At 41.9% G+C, this 14,262-nt stretch overlaps 1 long non-coding RNA gene across 1 annotated transcript; it reads left to right on the forward strand.

The window, feature by feature from the left end:
* The first annotated feature begins 4,199 nt into the window (after positions 1–4,199).
* LOC119471593 lies at positions 4,200–13,722 on the forward strand. Its single transcript, XR_005200661.1, has 2 exons — positions 4,200–4,392; positions 13,651–13,722. It is a non-coding gene; the product is annotated as an uncharacterized LOC119471593 (long non-coding RNA).
* The last annotated feature ends 540 nt before the right edge of the window (positions 13,723–14,262 follow it).

Consider the following 14,262-nt stretch of genomic DNA (forward strand, 5'->3'; position numbering starts at 1 on the left):
TCATGAAAATGGCCATACTGCCCAAATAACTCATAGATTCAATGCTATCCCTATCAAGCTACCATTGACTTTCTTCACAGAGCTGGAAAAAACCACTTTAAACTTCATATGGAACCAAAAAAGAGCCTGCATAGCCAAGACAATCCTAAGCGAAAAAAAACAAAGCTGGAGGCATCATGCTACCTGACTTCAAACTATACTACAAGGCTACGGTAATCAAAACAGCATAGTATTGGTACCAAAACAGAGATATAGACCAATGGAACAGAACAGAGTCCTTGGAAGTAACACTGCACATCTACAACCATCTGATCTTTGACAAACCTGACAAAAACAAGCAATGGGGAAAGGATTTCCTGTTTAATAAATGGTGTTGGGAAAACTGGCTAGCCATGTGCAGAAAGCAGAAACTGGACCCATTCTTCACACCTTATACAAAAATTAACTCCAGATGGATTAAAGATTTAATCATAAGACCTAACACCATAAAAGCCTTAGAAGAAAACCTAGGGAATACCATTCAGGACATAGGTATAGTCAAGGACTTCATGACTAAAACACCAAAAGCAATGGCAACAAAAGCCAAAATAGACAAATGGGATCTAATTAAACTTAAGAGCTTCTGCACAGCGAAAGAAACTTATTAGAGTGAACAAGTAATCAATAGAATGGGAAAATTTTTTTGCAATCTACCCATCTGACAAAGGGCTAATATCCAGAACCTATGAAGAACTTAAACAAATTTACAAGAAAAAAAAAATAACCCCATTAAAAAATCTGAAGACCACAGATGCTGGAGAGGATGTGGAGAAATAGGAACACTTTTACACTGTTGGTGGGAGTGTAAATTAGTTCAACTCTTGTGGAAGACAGTGTGGCGATTCCTCAAGGATCTAGCACTAGAAATACCATTTGACCCAGCAATCCTATTACTGGGTATAACCCAAAGGATTATAAATCATTCTATTTTAAAGGCATAGGCACACGTATGTTCATCGCAGCACTGTTTTCAATAGCAAAGACTTGGAATCAACCCAAATGCCCATCAGTGACAGACTGGATAAAGAAAATGTGGCACATATACACCATGGAATACTATGCAGCCATAAAAAAGGATGAGTTCATATCCTTTGCAGGGACATGGATGAAGCTGGAAACCATCATTCGCAGCAAACTGACCCAAGAACAGAAAACCAAACCCTGCATGTTCTCACTCATAAGTGGGTGTTGAACAATGAGAACACATGGGCACAGGGAGGGAAACATCACATACTAGGGCCTGTTGGGGACTGGGAGAGCTAGGGGAGAGATAGCAGGTGGTAGGGGCATTGGGGAGGGATAACATTGGGAGAAATACCTAATGTAGATGACAGGGGGATGGATGCAACAAACCACCATGGCATATGTGTACCTATGTAACAATCCTGCACAATCTGCACATGTACCCCAGAACTTAAAGTATAAAAAATATATAAATTCATTAGTACCTTGGACCTCACACATGACAATAGGAGAACCTGAACTACCTATATTCACAAACACTCTCTCATCTGTCATATAACTAGTTTTACATATAACTATTTTTTGTTAACTCCCCCCAAAATCATTGCTATTTGTGTTTTACTTACTTTTTAATATTTTATTTCCTTGTTCACTTTATATTTCAAATTCCTGGGGGTATAAATCTTTGTTGTATCTTCTCTCACCCATAGTTAATGATATGTTTTGTAACTTTCTGCGTATGCCAATAAACTTGTTTTATTCTGTGGAAATCCTATCAGCCTGGATTGTAGGATAGTGCTTCCAAGGAAGTTTCATATTTTTCTCTCCTCTAACTTGAAATCAATTTTTATTTAACTGCTAGATAGGAGGTTTATGTACCACACACACAGTAAGCAAAGAAATACAGATATTAGTAGACACAAGGTTTTAATGTGTGATAAAGCCTTACAAATTAGATGTTGAGGAAAAGAATTATTTTGTTAAAGTAGTGCTGGTTTAACACAAACAGTGAAATTATGTATGAAAATTAAAACAAAACTAGGAGGTCAGGGGAATCCCAGGATGGAATCCAGAATGTGACAAAACAATCTAACTATATTACAAATGCATGAAACAGCCTTACAAATGTTTCAGGTGCTGACCTCAAACTTTGGAAATGAGCAAAGTCTGCAAAACTAAAGATGAAAGAAACTACATAGGGACTAGACCTCTAGCTGAGAAAGTTGTTTCCCACAGAGTTTACCAATTCTGCTACTATTCTACATGTATGCCGTATTTGAACAATTAAGTAAATACATGGCAGGTGGTAGGAGCCAGGTTTCTCACTGTTGAAGTTGGAGGTTACAGATAAGCAAGGGGAGAGTCTAGCATGATCTTAGTGGTAAAGGAATAAAGTTGGAGGCATCAATATGAATTCATTTTTAGCTTAATATAGCTACAGATGGTTACATATAGAAATGTGTGTGTGTGTGTGTGTGTGTGTGTGTATGTGTGTGTGTGTATACAGGAAATATACACACATATATTTCCTTGCATTGTTGGCTAAGAGGGCTAGAAACAATAAAACTGGAGTAATAAGCACACTTAGCACCCTCATCTTGGTTTCTAGTATCATTTTCCAATAAAAGTAACCAGAGCACCTTGGTGAAAAGGCTGATTCTAAGATTGAAGTAGGAAATATACAAGATGGACCTGGAACATCTTGTAGTGCCAGAAGGCATTAAATCAGGCAGCCCCCACCTGCCTCCCGACACACATAAACAATGAGGGCCCCCGCCCACCCCCCGACGGTAGTCAAAAGGACCCAGGAGTCAAAGGAAAGAGCTTCCAATGGCCAAAGCTGGAACAATTTGTTCAACAACAACTAAAAGTAATAACATTGGATTATAACACAGAATATACAATAAATCTTTATGAATCCATACTGATGCAAGATTTTTCTAGGCCCCTTCACTGGACTTGCAGCAGGGGCACTGCCTCTACTTGGCCCGCCACGCTCAGCCCCTTGCGGCAGGGAGCATGTGAGCAGGCAAGTGCGGAATCCAGATGACTGCTCTGGGTGTCAACACAGGAGCAAGCTCCATGTGGGGCCTGTGATCAGACCAGTTGTGTTGCCTGGAAGGGAACATGGTGACGCCCAGGTGACGGTGTCCACTTACGACCCTGAAGCCCCAGAGGGGATGTCACAGTGCTCTTTTAGTTCTACCATCTGCAGTCTGATGGACAGCACTGTGTTAGCAGCTCAGCTTGCCCCTTGCCTCATTGCGTAGAGTGACTGCCCTTTGCCAGTGAGGGCAAAGGGCCTGTGTGACAACATTTTCAGGGTACCTGTACTCACTGGATCCCGAGCTTTTGTCCAGCATCCAAGAAGAATGAGGCCACATAGACAACTGACGGATAGTGAAGACAGAGAATTTTATTGAGTGATGAAAATGGCTGTCAGCAGCCAGGGGAGCTACAAAGGGGCCAGGAAGTGCAGGTCATCTTCACCGAAGTCAGGCCACCTCCACCTCCACTGACTGAGTCTGGGGTCTTTATAGGCACAGGATGGGGCATGCATGCTGATTGGCTTGTGAGTATGCAAAAAAGGTTAAAGTGAAGACGCCATTCAAAGGTGGGCATGACAGCATAGAAAACAAATTAGGAAAGGGTAGGTATATGTAAAATAGTGAAGGGTGGGGATTAGAGGAAAGGGTGCCAAACAGGAGGACAAGTTCTCAACCAAGTCTGGGGATTTAATTTGTAGTTTGGCTTTCAGGCTTTAAACTCTTTTTGGCTTGGAGCTGGGATTTCACTGGGAACCTGTCGCTATCTGCCTTGTCATTTGGCTGCCTCCTGTCACTATCAATACTACATAAATATATGATTAAATAAATAAATTGGGGGGAGAAAAGACAAAATTCCAGGCAGAACAATTCCAAATAATTTATGTAGAAGCTGCACCCCTGTGGGGGAGCATAACTCCCCAGTCTTTAAGTGTGGGCTGCATAAAGTGACTCCCTCACAGAGAATATGCTACGGAAAGGGAAACAAAAGCAACTTCGTAGTAGAGAAACCTGACAAACACGACCTCAGCCAGCTGATCAGTCACAATCAACAGGGATAAGTCATGCTGATATGTGTCCTTGAGATGATGTGATGAAATAGCACTTGACCTCTACAGTTTTCCTCCCCCAAACCCAAAACCCCAATTGAGACATGCATCAGACAAATCCCAGCAGAAGGACGTTATACAAAATACCTGACCACTTCTCAAACCTGCCAAGATCAGCAAAAACAAATAAATTCTGAGAAATGGTCATAGCCAAATAGTGCTAAGGAGATGATGCCTAAATGTAACACAGTCTTCTGGATGGGACCCTGGGACAGAAAAAGAACATTACATAAAATGTGAGTAAATACATTTATTAATATGTCAGGATTGGTTCATTAGTTGTATGAATACTAATGTAAGATGGTAGAATTAGGAAAAACTGGGTATGGAGTTCATGGGAACTCTATGTAGTCTTTCCAATTTTTCTGTAAATCTAGATTTGTTCTAAAAATATAGGCTTTTTTTAAAAAAAGATAATGCTGCCATAAGCTTCCTTTTATGAAAAAAACACTAATGGAAAATCTCAAAATCTAGAAAATAATTAGAACTTTTTCTTTTTTTTTCTTTCCTTTTATAATTAGAACTTTTTCCTAACCTGCAATATTATTATTCTGAAATAGAGACTGTTAATTTTTTAAATCCGTGGTGCTGGAAAATTAAATAACAATTTTTAAAAATCATAACAACCCCTTCATCATTCCATTTAGCAAACAAATTAAAAATTCAGTATAACACAACAGAAAATCAAAAGAAAAATGTGATAAAAATATTTGCAGTGATATTATGACAGAGAGAAAATAACATTAATTCCTAAGTAGTGTATAATTTTTTACAAGAAAAAACCCCAAAATCCAAGAAAACAGCTAGTTAGAAGCATTAAAAAACATTTGCAAAGAAAGAAATACAATAGCTAATACATATTTGGCAGAACATTTTACCTTGGTTCCTGGAGTAATTGATAATCGGTGAAACTGGGTAATGAGCACACGGGATTCTTTATACAATTCTCTCTACTTTTGTATATGCTAGAAATTTTTCCATATTAGAAAGATAAAAGTTTCACCTTACTAAAGATGATTGCACATTTTAAGCATATATAGCTATAAAATTAAATGTTTTATTTGTTTGTCTAATAAAACCCAACTGTGGATATGTTACAGTGAAATATTCTCACTGATACTCAGATTGTGGAAATGTAACTTTGTAAAGCTTTTCATGGAAAACAAGTTCGTTTTACACACACACACACACACACACACACACACACACACACACACACACAGTTCTTGAATACTTTAAGATGGCAGACAGAGTGCACGTTTACCATCCTTTTACCACATACTCCATTGGATTCTTTAAAAAGGTACATGAAAAAGAAAATATGGATGGGTATCATTGGCTGACCACAAATTTTCAAAACTTATTGGAAAAGAGAGAACAGATAAAACCAAATTGACAAAGTTGATTGAGAAATATAAGATCTGTTCTGGAGTCTATGATTTCCCTAACCAACCTTTTTCCCTCTTCATTTTATTTTTACCAAGCTTTATACACTAATAAACCTCCTGCATTTAAAATAGCTTCTCAACATCTGCTTCCCAGAGGACACAATGGCACAGCTGTATGTATGATCATGAAATTTCTGACCTCAAATTATTTCTTTTAAATCCAAAAACATACTGGAAAAGAGAAGAATCATAGTGGCATCAGACTTCTCAGCTGCTAGACAGGTTGTTGAAAATAATATTTCCACAAACTTTTAAGGATAACAGATTTTGTGACTATGCCATAGTTCTATACTCAAACTGCATTTCTTAAAGGGAAAAATGATACACATACATGGAATCAAAGAGCTATCCTGCCACATCAACTTTTGGGGAAAAAAATCCTAAGTATTTTCTCCAGAAAAATGGAAAATAAATAATCATAAAAGACATCAATTATTTTGTTTGTTTGCAAGTAACAGGAATCTATGTGAACTAGCTAGGCAAAAAGATGAGTTTTTATAAGGAAACAAATCTATGTGGCCCAGCAAGGTGGCTTATGCCTATAATCCCAGCACTTTGGGAAGCTGAGGCAGGCAGATCACTAGAGATCGGGAGTTCAAGACCAGCCTAGCCAACATGGCGACACCCTGTCTCTACTAAAAATACAAAAATTAGCCAGACATGTTAGTGCGTGCCTGAGGCAAGAGAATCGTTTGAACCCAGGAAGCGGAGGTTGCAGTGAGCTGAGATTGTGCCACTGCACTCCAGCCTGGGCATCAGAGCAATACTCCATCTCAAAAAAAAAAGCTACTTTACAAAATCTGTCTTAGATTGGGTCCACTAGAAACCAAAGCCTGAAGCAAAAGTTCATGTGCTATTATTTTATTAGAACATACAAGCCTAGGAAGAAGACAGTGGACAAAGAGCCAAGACGGGAAGGAGGGAAAGCAACAATACGAGTGTGTTACCAGGCGTGTCATCCTTTGGCATCCAAAGAGATAGGCTACCAGATCTGACAGGAGGCTCTGTTTTCTGGGGAGCTTTATAAATGATTGAATATCAGGACAGTCCACCCAACAGCTCCTAACTCCACTGGACAGTGGATGGCCCCACAAGGAGTTGACTTCTTTGTACTTTTAAGCTGCACCATCATAAATGGGCACCACACAGATTCTGAAATTTCTCAATGCTTTAGAATCAAAAGGGAAGCCCCAGAAAGGAGGTGACGGGGAAGAGAAGAGGCAAGTGGTGTCTGGAGCAGGGCCCTGTCTGATTGTGCATACGAGAAAAAGCCCACCTCGAGCAACTTACTTGTTGGTCGCAACGACAGTTAGCCAAAGATTCTTGAGACAGGCAGAGGTGAAAGGATCTGAAGTGCACTTTATTTATTTATTTATTTGTTTGTTTAGTTTTCCTTTTTGTTTTTGAGACAGAGTCTCTCTCTGTCACCCAGGCTGGAGGGCAGTGGCGCAGTCTCGGCTCACTGCAACCTCCACCTCCCGAGTTCAAGTGATTCTCCTGCCTCAGCCTCCCAAGTAGCTATGGCTACAGGCGCCCACCACCATGCCCGGGTAATTTTTTTGTATTTTTAGTAGAGACGGGTTTTCTCCATGTTGGTCAGGCTGGTCTCAAACTCCTGACCTCAGGTGATCCACGTGCCTCGGCCCCCCAAAGTGCCAGGATTACAGGCGTGAGCCACCGCACCCAGACTGAAGTTCACTTTAGAGTTATCTGAATCAGAGTTCAGGATGGAGTCAGGACTCTGTAATAGAGCAAATCCAGTGACTGAGATCCAGGAAGAGCACAGCTGCCCCTGTTTCTCATTTCTCCTGTTGCTCCTCTCTCAATGTCAGGTGTCCTCAGTCAAGGTCACCTTGATTCTCTATGGCTACAGACAGAATTCCTCAGATGTGAAAAGTGATTTAAAACAAGCAAAATAAGAGAGTAGCTTTGTACAAAATAAAAACGATGAGGAGCATGCTTGACTCAACCCTCTGAATCTAAGTTTCAAATAAAAAGAAACAAATAATTGGGGGGAGCACATTGCATGAGTTGATGGAAGCCCAGCTGTTACGAAGATGTCAATATTTTCAAATTAATTTATGGATTTATCATGATCCCAATCACCGTTGCAATGGAATTTGGAAGAGGATCTTAAAAAGTTTTATTTTTAGCTGGAGAAATGAGTGAGATTAAACTTTTAAAATGAAAATCAAGGATAATATGAAGAAATTAGACATTCCAGCTGTTAAAGTCAGTCTTCACTTAAGGACTTGGATAGGTTCTTGGAAGCTGTGACTTTGAGTGAAGCAATGTATAACAAAACCAATTTTGGCTGGGCATGGTGGCTCATGCCTGTAATCCCAGCACTTTGGGAGGCTGAAGTGGGCAGATCACTTGAGGTCAGGAGTTCAAGATCAGCCTGGCCAACATGGCAAAACCCTGTTTCTACTAAAAATACAAAAATTAGTCAGATGTGGTGGAACATGCCTGTAATCCTAGCTACTCGGGAGGCTGAGGCAGAAGACTCACTTAAACCTGGGACATGAAGGCAGAGGTTGCAATGAGCAGAGATCATGCCATTGCACTCCAGTCTGGGTGACAGAGTGAGACTGTCTCAAGGAAACAAACAACTTTTTTTCTCATCAACTTTATTACTAGCGACATTGAAGGAAATGATATTATACAAGGATCTGTTCCACATTATTGGGCTTAACATTACAGTTTCCAAGAAGAACCCATCCATGACATTGAGGACTTACTATATATCCCATTATATCTAGGCTGACATAAGAATAAACAGATCATGAGACAGCAACGTACAAAACAGATAGACAAGAATAGGCGAATAGCACAGAATGTCTCTGGGCTATGAAAATTAAAATTACGTTTAAGTTATTAAGCCAATACTGAATCCGATAATACCTCAACTTGAGACTGTCATAGTTTTTTTTAGCTTGTGCATATTGCTCTCAGTCGCTGCCATTTTGGGAGTTCCCCTTCTTATGAACTCAAGATGACATGAAGTTTTTTATTTTTATGTCACAGTGCCATAAAAAGACAGAGGCAGTGGCTACCCTTCCCAATTGCTTCTACTCAATGATGTTGGCTTGTCAGGCCACGATAACTGCCATGTGCATAAATCATAACTGGTGCAAATCCAAGTAGGGATGTACGAGTTAGATGTGTTTGGTACCACTAGAGCCTACTGACCTTTCTCAGTTGGAGTTCCATGAGAAAATTAAGAGAAAATGGTTTTGATTATGTCTCAATTGTACCCTTCCCCCCAAATGATACACTGCTACTGCCATTACAGACACATAAGAAAGAAGTTAATGCAGCCAGGTGCGGTGGCTCACGCCTGTAATCCCAGCACTTGGGGAGGCCAAGGCAGGTGGATCACCTGAGGTCAGGAGTTCAAGACCAGCCTGGCCAACATGGTGAAACCCCATCTCTACTGAAAATACAAAAATTAGCCAGGTGTGGTGGTGGGTGCCTGTAATCCCAGCTACTTGGGAGGCTGAGGCAGGAGAATCACTTGAACCTGGAGGTGGAGGGTGCAGTGAGCCAAGATTGTGCCTCTGCACTCCGGCCTGGGCAACAGAGCGAGATTGTCTCAAAACAAAAAAAGAAAGAAAGAAGTTAATTCATCGTGTACATTGAATGCTTCCAAGCTTAATCCTCTCAAGAAATCTTACTTGAGAAGAGGTAACATAGGTTACACTTGAACAGAGCAAAATGGACCACTTCCTTTGGGCAATTTGATGTTTCAACCTGTTACCGGACCCCACCACTTACCCAAAGCTAGCCGTTAGCTTGGGGCTTTCCTTAGTATTGTCCCTTCCATGGTCGCCAGAAAGATATTACTGGAAAAGTTCCCAATTCGGACCCCAACAGAGCCTTCTTGGATCTCACACAAGAAAGAATTCAGGGCGAGTCTATACAGTAAAGTGAAAACAAGTTTATTAAGAAAGTAAAGGAATAAAAGAATGGCTACTCCGTAGACAGAGCAAATCCAAGGGCTGATGGCTGCCCATTTTTATGGTTATTTTTTGATGCTATGCTAAACAAGGAGTGGATTATTCATGCCTTCCCTTTTTGGACCATATAGAATAACTTCCTAATGTTGCCATGCCATTGGTAAACTGTCATTGGTACTGGTGGGAGTGTAGCAGTGAGGGTGACCAGAGGTCACACTTGTCATTATCTTGGTCTTGGTGGGTTTTGGCTGGCTTCTTTATAGCAAGCTGTTTTGTCAGCAAGGTCTTTGTGACCTATGTCTTGTGCCAACCTCCTGTTTCAGCCTGTAACTTAGAATGCCCAGTAGGTTTCAGCCTTATTTTACCCGGCCCCTATTCAAGATGGAGTTGCTTTGGTTCGAACACCTCTGACAAATCCACTAAGTACTAGACAGGCAAAATTATAAGACAAATAACCTATTTTAGCATCTGCGTTATGGCCTCAGGAAATCCTGCAGCCTAAAAGCTTTAATCTCCATCAGATTCTTATTAGTTTGCCCGGGTTGCTGTAACAAAGTACCACAAAGGGAGTATCTGACACAAATGTATTAGTCACAGCTCTGGAGACTAGAAAGTCTGAAATCAAAGTTTTGGCAGGGTGTCTTCCTTCTAGGGCTGTGAAGTGAAGAGCTATTCCAGGCCTCTCTCTCTCTGCCTTGTAGATGGCCATCTTCATGTGCCCATGGCCTTCTCCCTGAATGGCTGGCTGTGTCCAAATTTCACCTCTGCATGAGGAGTTGGATTAGAGCTCACCCCAATGACCTCATTTTAACTTGACTACCTCTATGAAAATCTTGTTTCCAAATAAGATCACATTCTGTGGGAGTGAGGGTGGGACTTCAAGAGAGGAATTTGTGTGTGGCTCTGCTACTTAACCTGTAACATAGGTTGTATAGGCAACTGTTAGTTTTGAACCGAAATCCTCTTTTCAGTAATCTTTTCCAGCAATCGCCACTACTTCCAGGAGTAGACATACAATCCAGACTTAAACAATCAGAGAAGCCTGTTGCCCTGGCATTATGATTGGTTTAGGGATGGCCACATGACTCAAATCAAGCTAATCAAAATCCTCACTAGGACTTTCACTGTTAAGATCAGGAAAGATTGCAGGGGCCGAGAACCACCATGTAAGCCTAACTGCAGGTGGCCATCTTGGGTGGCACATGGACAGATGCTACCCGAAAATAAAGTCAACTGTACTGGGTGCATGGTTTGCCACCCAGATCACTCCCTCTGGACTGAGGCACTGATTTTCTCAGCTGCTTGGAATATTGGCAGCTGATGGCTCTCAGCTGAGTTGCTCTCCATGAATTGCCCTCAGCAAGAAAAGCCACCTCGCCCAAGGACTGATGGCTGCAGGGCTTAGAACTTATAAAGGCCCCGTCCCCTTCCCTCAAGACCAGACAACCCAGGATAGGGTTGTAAGAGGAGCTCATCACAGAATCAGCTACCTCCCACTGCGCAGTCTTGCTTCCTTTACCCTTCTTAGCCATGCTTCTATTGAGAGTACTCCCCAGCAAACTCGCTGCATTCGACAAATCTTCATCTCAAACCTATGACACCAGCACAGAGGAAAGTGGCATTATAGGATCCTCATTACTTCTCTGAGGCTATGGATTCAACCCTGGCACCTCTTGGCTATATGAGTCAATACATTTCTTTCGACTTTTTACTTTACTTATTTATTTTGAGGCACGACTTTTTTTTTTTTTGAAACGGAGTCTTGCTCTGTTGCCAGGCCGGAGTGCAGTGGCGCAATCTTGGTTCACTGCAACCTCTGCCTCCTGAGTTTGAGAGATTTCCCTGCCTCAGCCTCTTGAATAGCTGGGACTACAGGCGCGCACCACCACGCCTGGCCAATTTTTTGTATTTTTAGTAGAGGCAGGGTTTCACCCTGTTGGCCAGGATGGTCTCGATCTCCTGACCTCATGATCCACCATGAGGCAGGATCTTGTTCTGTCACAAAGGCTAGAGTGCAGCGACACTGTCTCGGCTCACTGCAACCTCTGCCTCCAGGCTTAAATCATCCTCCCACTTCAGCCTCCTGAGTAACTGGGACTACTGGCATGTACCACCATGCCCAGATAATTTTTGTGTTTTTTGTAGAGATAGGGTTTCTCCATGTTGCCCAGGCTAGTCTCGAACTCCTGTGTTCAAAGGATCCACCCGCCAACCCCTCTCAAAGTGCTGGGATTATAAGCGTGAGCCACTGTGCCCAGCTAGGCTACATTTTAATGATGGGAAAATAAAATAAGCAAATAAGAAAATAAGCAGTACAATTTGAAGTAAAGGCTCCCCATCCAAAGCTAGCCCTAGGGGAGTGGGCTGGGTTGGATGGCATTATATTTAAGCAGACGGGGCCATTCCCAGGTTCCATAATTATGAAGTCTCCTTGGAAGGCTACTGTGGCTCATTTAAAATTATCCACAGAGCCTGGGAGGGGCCTTGCAATCACCATGCTGCCCTCTGGTGCTACCATTGACCAGCACCTGGCCAGGTAACTCCAGAGATGACTATCTTAACGTCCCTGTTAACTTTATCTCCATGAACTTCACCTCAGTCCTGCCCTTCTCAGATCATCCTAAATGCCTTATGTGGATTTTTTTCACTTAGCACTCCAAAACCCCTGTGTGTGGACATTGCTAACTTCTTTGATAGGTAAGAAATATGAGTCACAGAGAGAATAAGTAACTCCTCCCAGATCAGAAAGCTATTGAGTGGTTCTGAGCCCAGGCAGTCTGACTCCAGAGACCTGTGCAGTCCCTTTGGAAGCTTGCACAACTTAGCAATACTTGGCCCATGGTCACACCTGTCAGGGTGCCTATCAGACTTTGAGTCTGTGGTTCTGCAATGTCAAAATCAAAAGAAAAGAAACTAACATAATGGCCACCTAACCCATTCCAAATGATATTTTTGTATAAGTTCATTTAATCTTAAAATTGTTTAAACCTGCAAGGTTGACAGCATGGTTCCCAATTTGCACAGGTGGAATTAATGCCAGTACGGTTTAATCAATGAGCCCGAAGTCCTTCACTTAGGGCTAGAGATAGGTCTCAGACCTGAATCTGACTGACTCCAAAACACGCGTTCTTGTTAAAACTGCAATTTAGGGTCAGGCGCGGTGGCTCCCACCTGTAGTCCCAGCACTTTGGGAGGCTGAGGCAGGCGAATCACGAGGTCAGGAGATTGAGACCATCCTGGCCAACATAGTGAAACACCATCTCCACTAAAAATACAAAGAATTAGCCGGGCATGGTGGTGCACACCTGTAGTCCCAGCTACTTGGGAGGCTGAGGCAGGAGAATTGCTGGAAGCTGGGAGGTGGAGGTTGCAGTGAGCCGAGATCATGCCATTGCACTCCAGCCTGGGCGACAGAGTGAGACTCCATCTCAAAAAAACACACAACCCCCACCCCCTGCAATTTAACCATGCTGTTTTTTCAAGCAAATGGTACTCTGGGTCTATTGAGATTTGCTTATTTATTTTTATTCAGTTTCCTCTTTTATAACAACTGAATAGAATTCTTTATCTTGAAGATTGAGAGCATAAAGAGATTAATTGGTAAGAATCCAGGCTATGCTGCGGATTTGCCATGCTGTTTGCCTGGACAAGTATTTGTGTCCTGCTGTTTATAAGGAGTAACATGCGGGGTGATTTCCATGCAGTTACTACATGCTTTCTCATTAAAGGACTGTAACTGTTTCCAGCCCCAGGTGGGCAGGGCCAGAGTCTTGTCTTTGTCCCAGTCCCTAGCCTCACCCTTTCCTCAATTCTAGGCCTGACTTTGCCAGATTCTCTTTTGAAGTAGTTCTGACTTTGCAAGATTCTCCCTGCAATTTCCTTAGGCCTTTTGCCTTCCATCAGGCGACAATAGTAACTGCAGGGCTATTATCTTGCAGTTCCTATCACACTTGGCATTTGTGTTCATTCATCCACAGTTTTAAATCCATCACTGAGTGCAGGATCCTTCGCTGTCAGGTCCTGAAGATTTTTGGACTCCTGATTTGTTGAGTAATTTTTTGTTCTTTGCTCTCTCTTCTCAAACCAGTGATTTCTTGGTGCCCACCAACAGCTGCAGACGATCTTCCAAGGAAATGCACCTTGGCTCCAGTACCACAAGGTCAGGAAAGCCTTTCTGGCTCTCTGCATCCTCTAGTCCATCCTTACTCTCAGGCTCAGTAGACATCTGGTCGCTTCCTGGGTGTCTACTGTTCACTCTACTTCTCAGCTTTCATGCACCTATTGTCTTCCTGAATCTTGGGTCTCTGCTCACATCATGCTTGGAAGAGCCATTTCTACCAGCCCTGCGGTTTTGGGTGGAGAGGATTAAGTTCCTTAAATACATGGCTCTTTTCTGTATAGTTGCTTCCTGGATCCTCTTTGAAAAGATCTCTTCCACAGCTTCAGGGGAAGGGACAAAAAGATCTGTATTTAATATGCAGACCTTGCAACTGCTTTTCCTGCAGGAAACCCTTACAGTACCTAAAAATTATTTTACTATTTTGTGTTCTGTCCCCCTTGCATATAGGCTACACATTTTTATCACCATGTTATAAATTATGTAATGTACTTTTTAATATAATGAATATAAGTACAATATACTAAAAGAGCTGATGCTGCTCTTTAATCATCTAAATTAAGCTATAAAATATAGACTTGA

This window comes from Cebus imitator, unplaced genomic scaffold, assembly GCF_001604975.1.
Source record: "Cebus imitator isolate Cc_AM_T3 unplaced genomic scaffold, Cebus_imitator-1.0 Scaffold65, whole genome shotgun sequence".
NCBI classification, from domain to species: Eukaryota; Metazoa; Chordata; class Mammalia; order Primates; family Cebidae; genus Cebus; species Cebus imitator.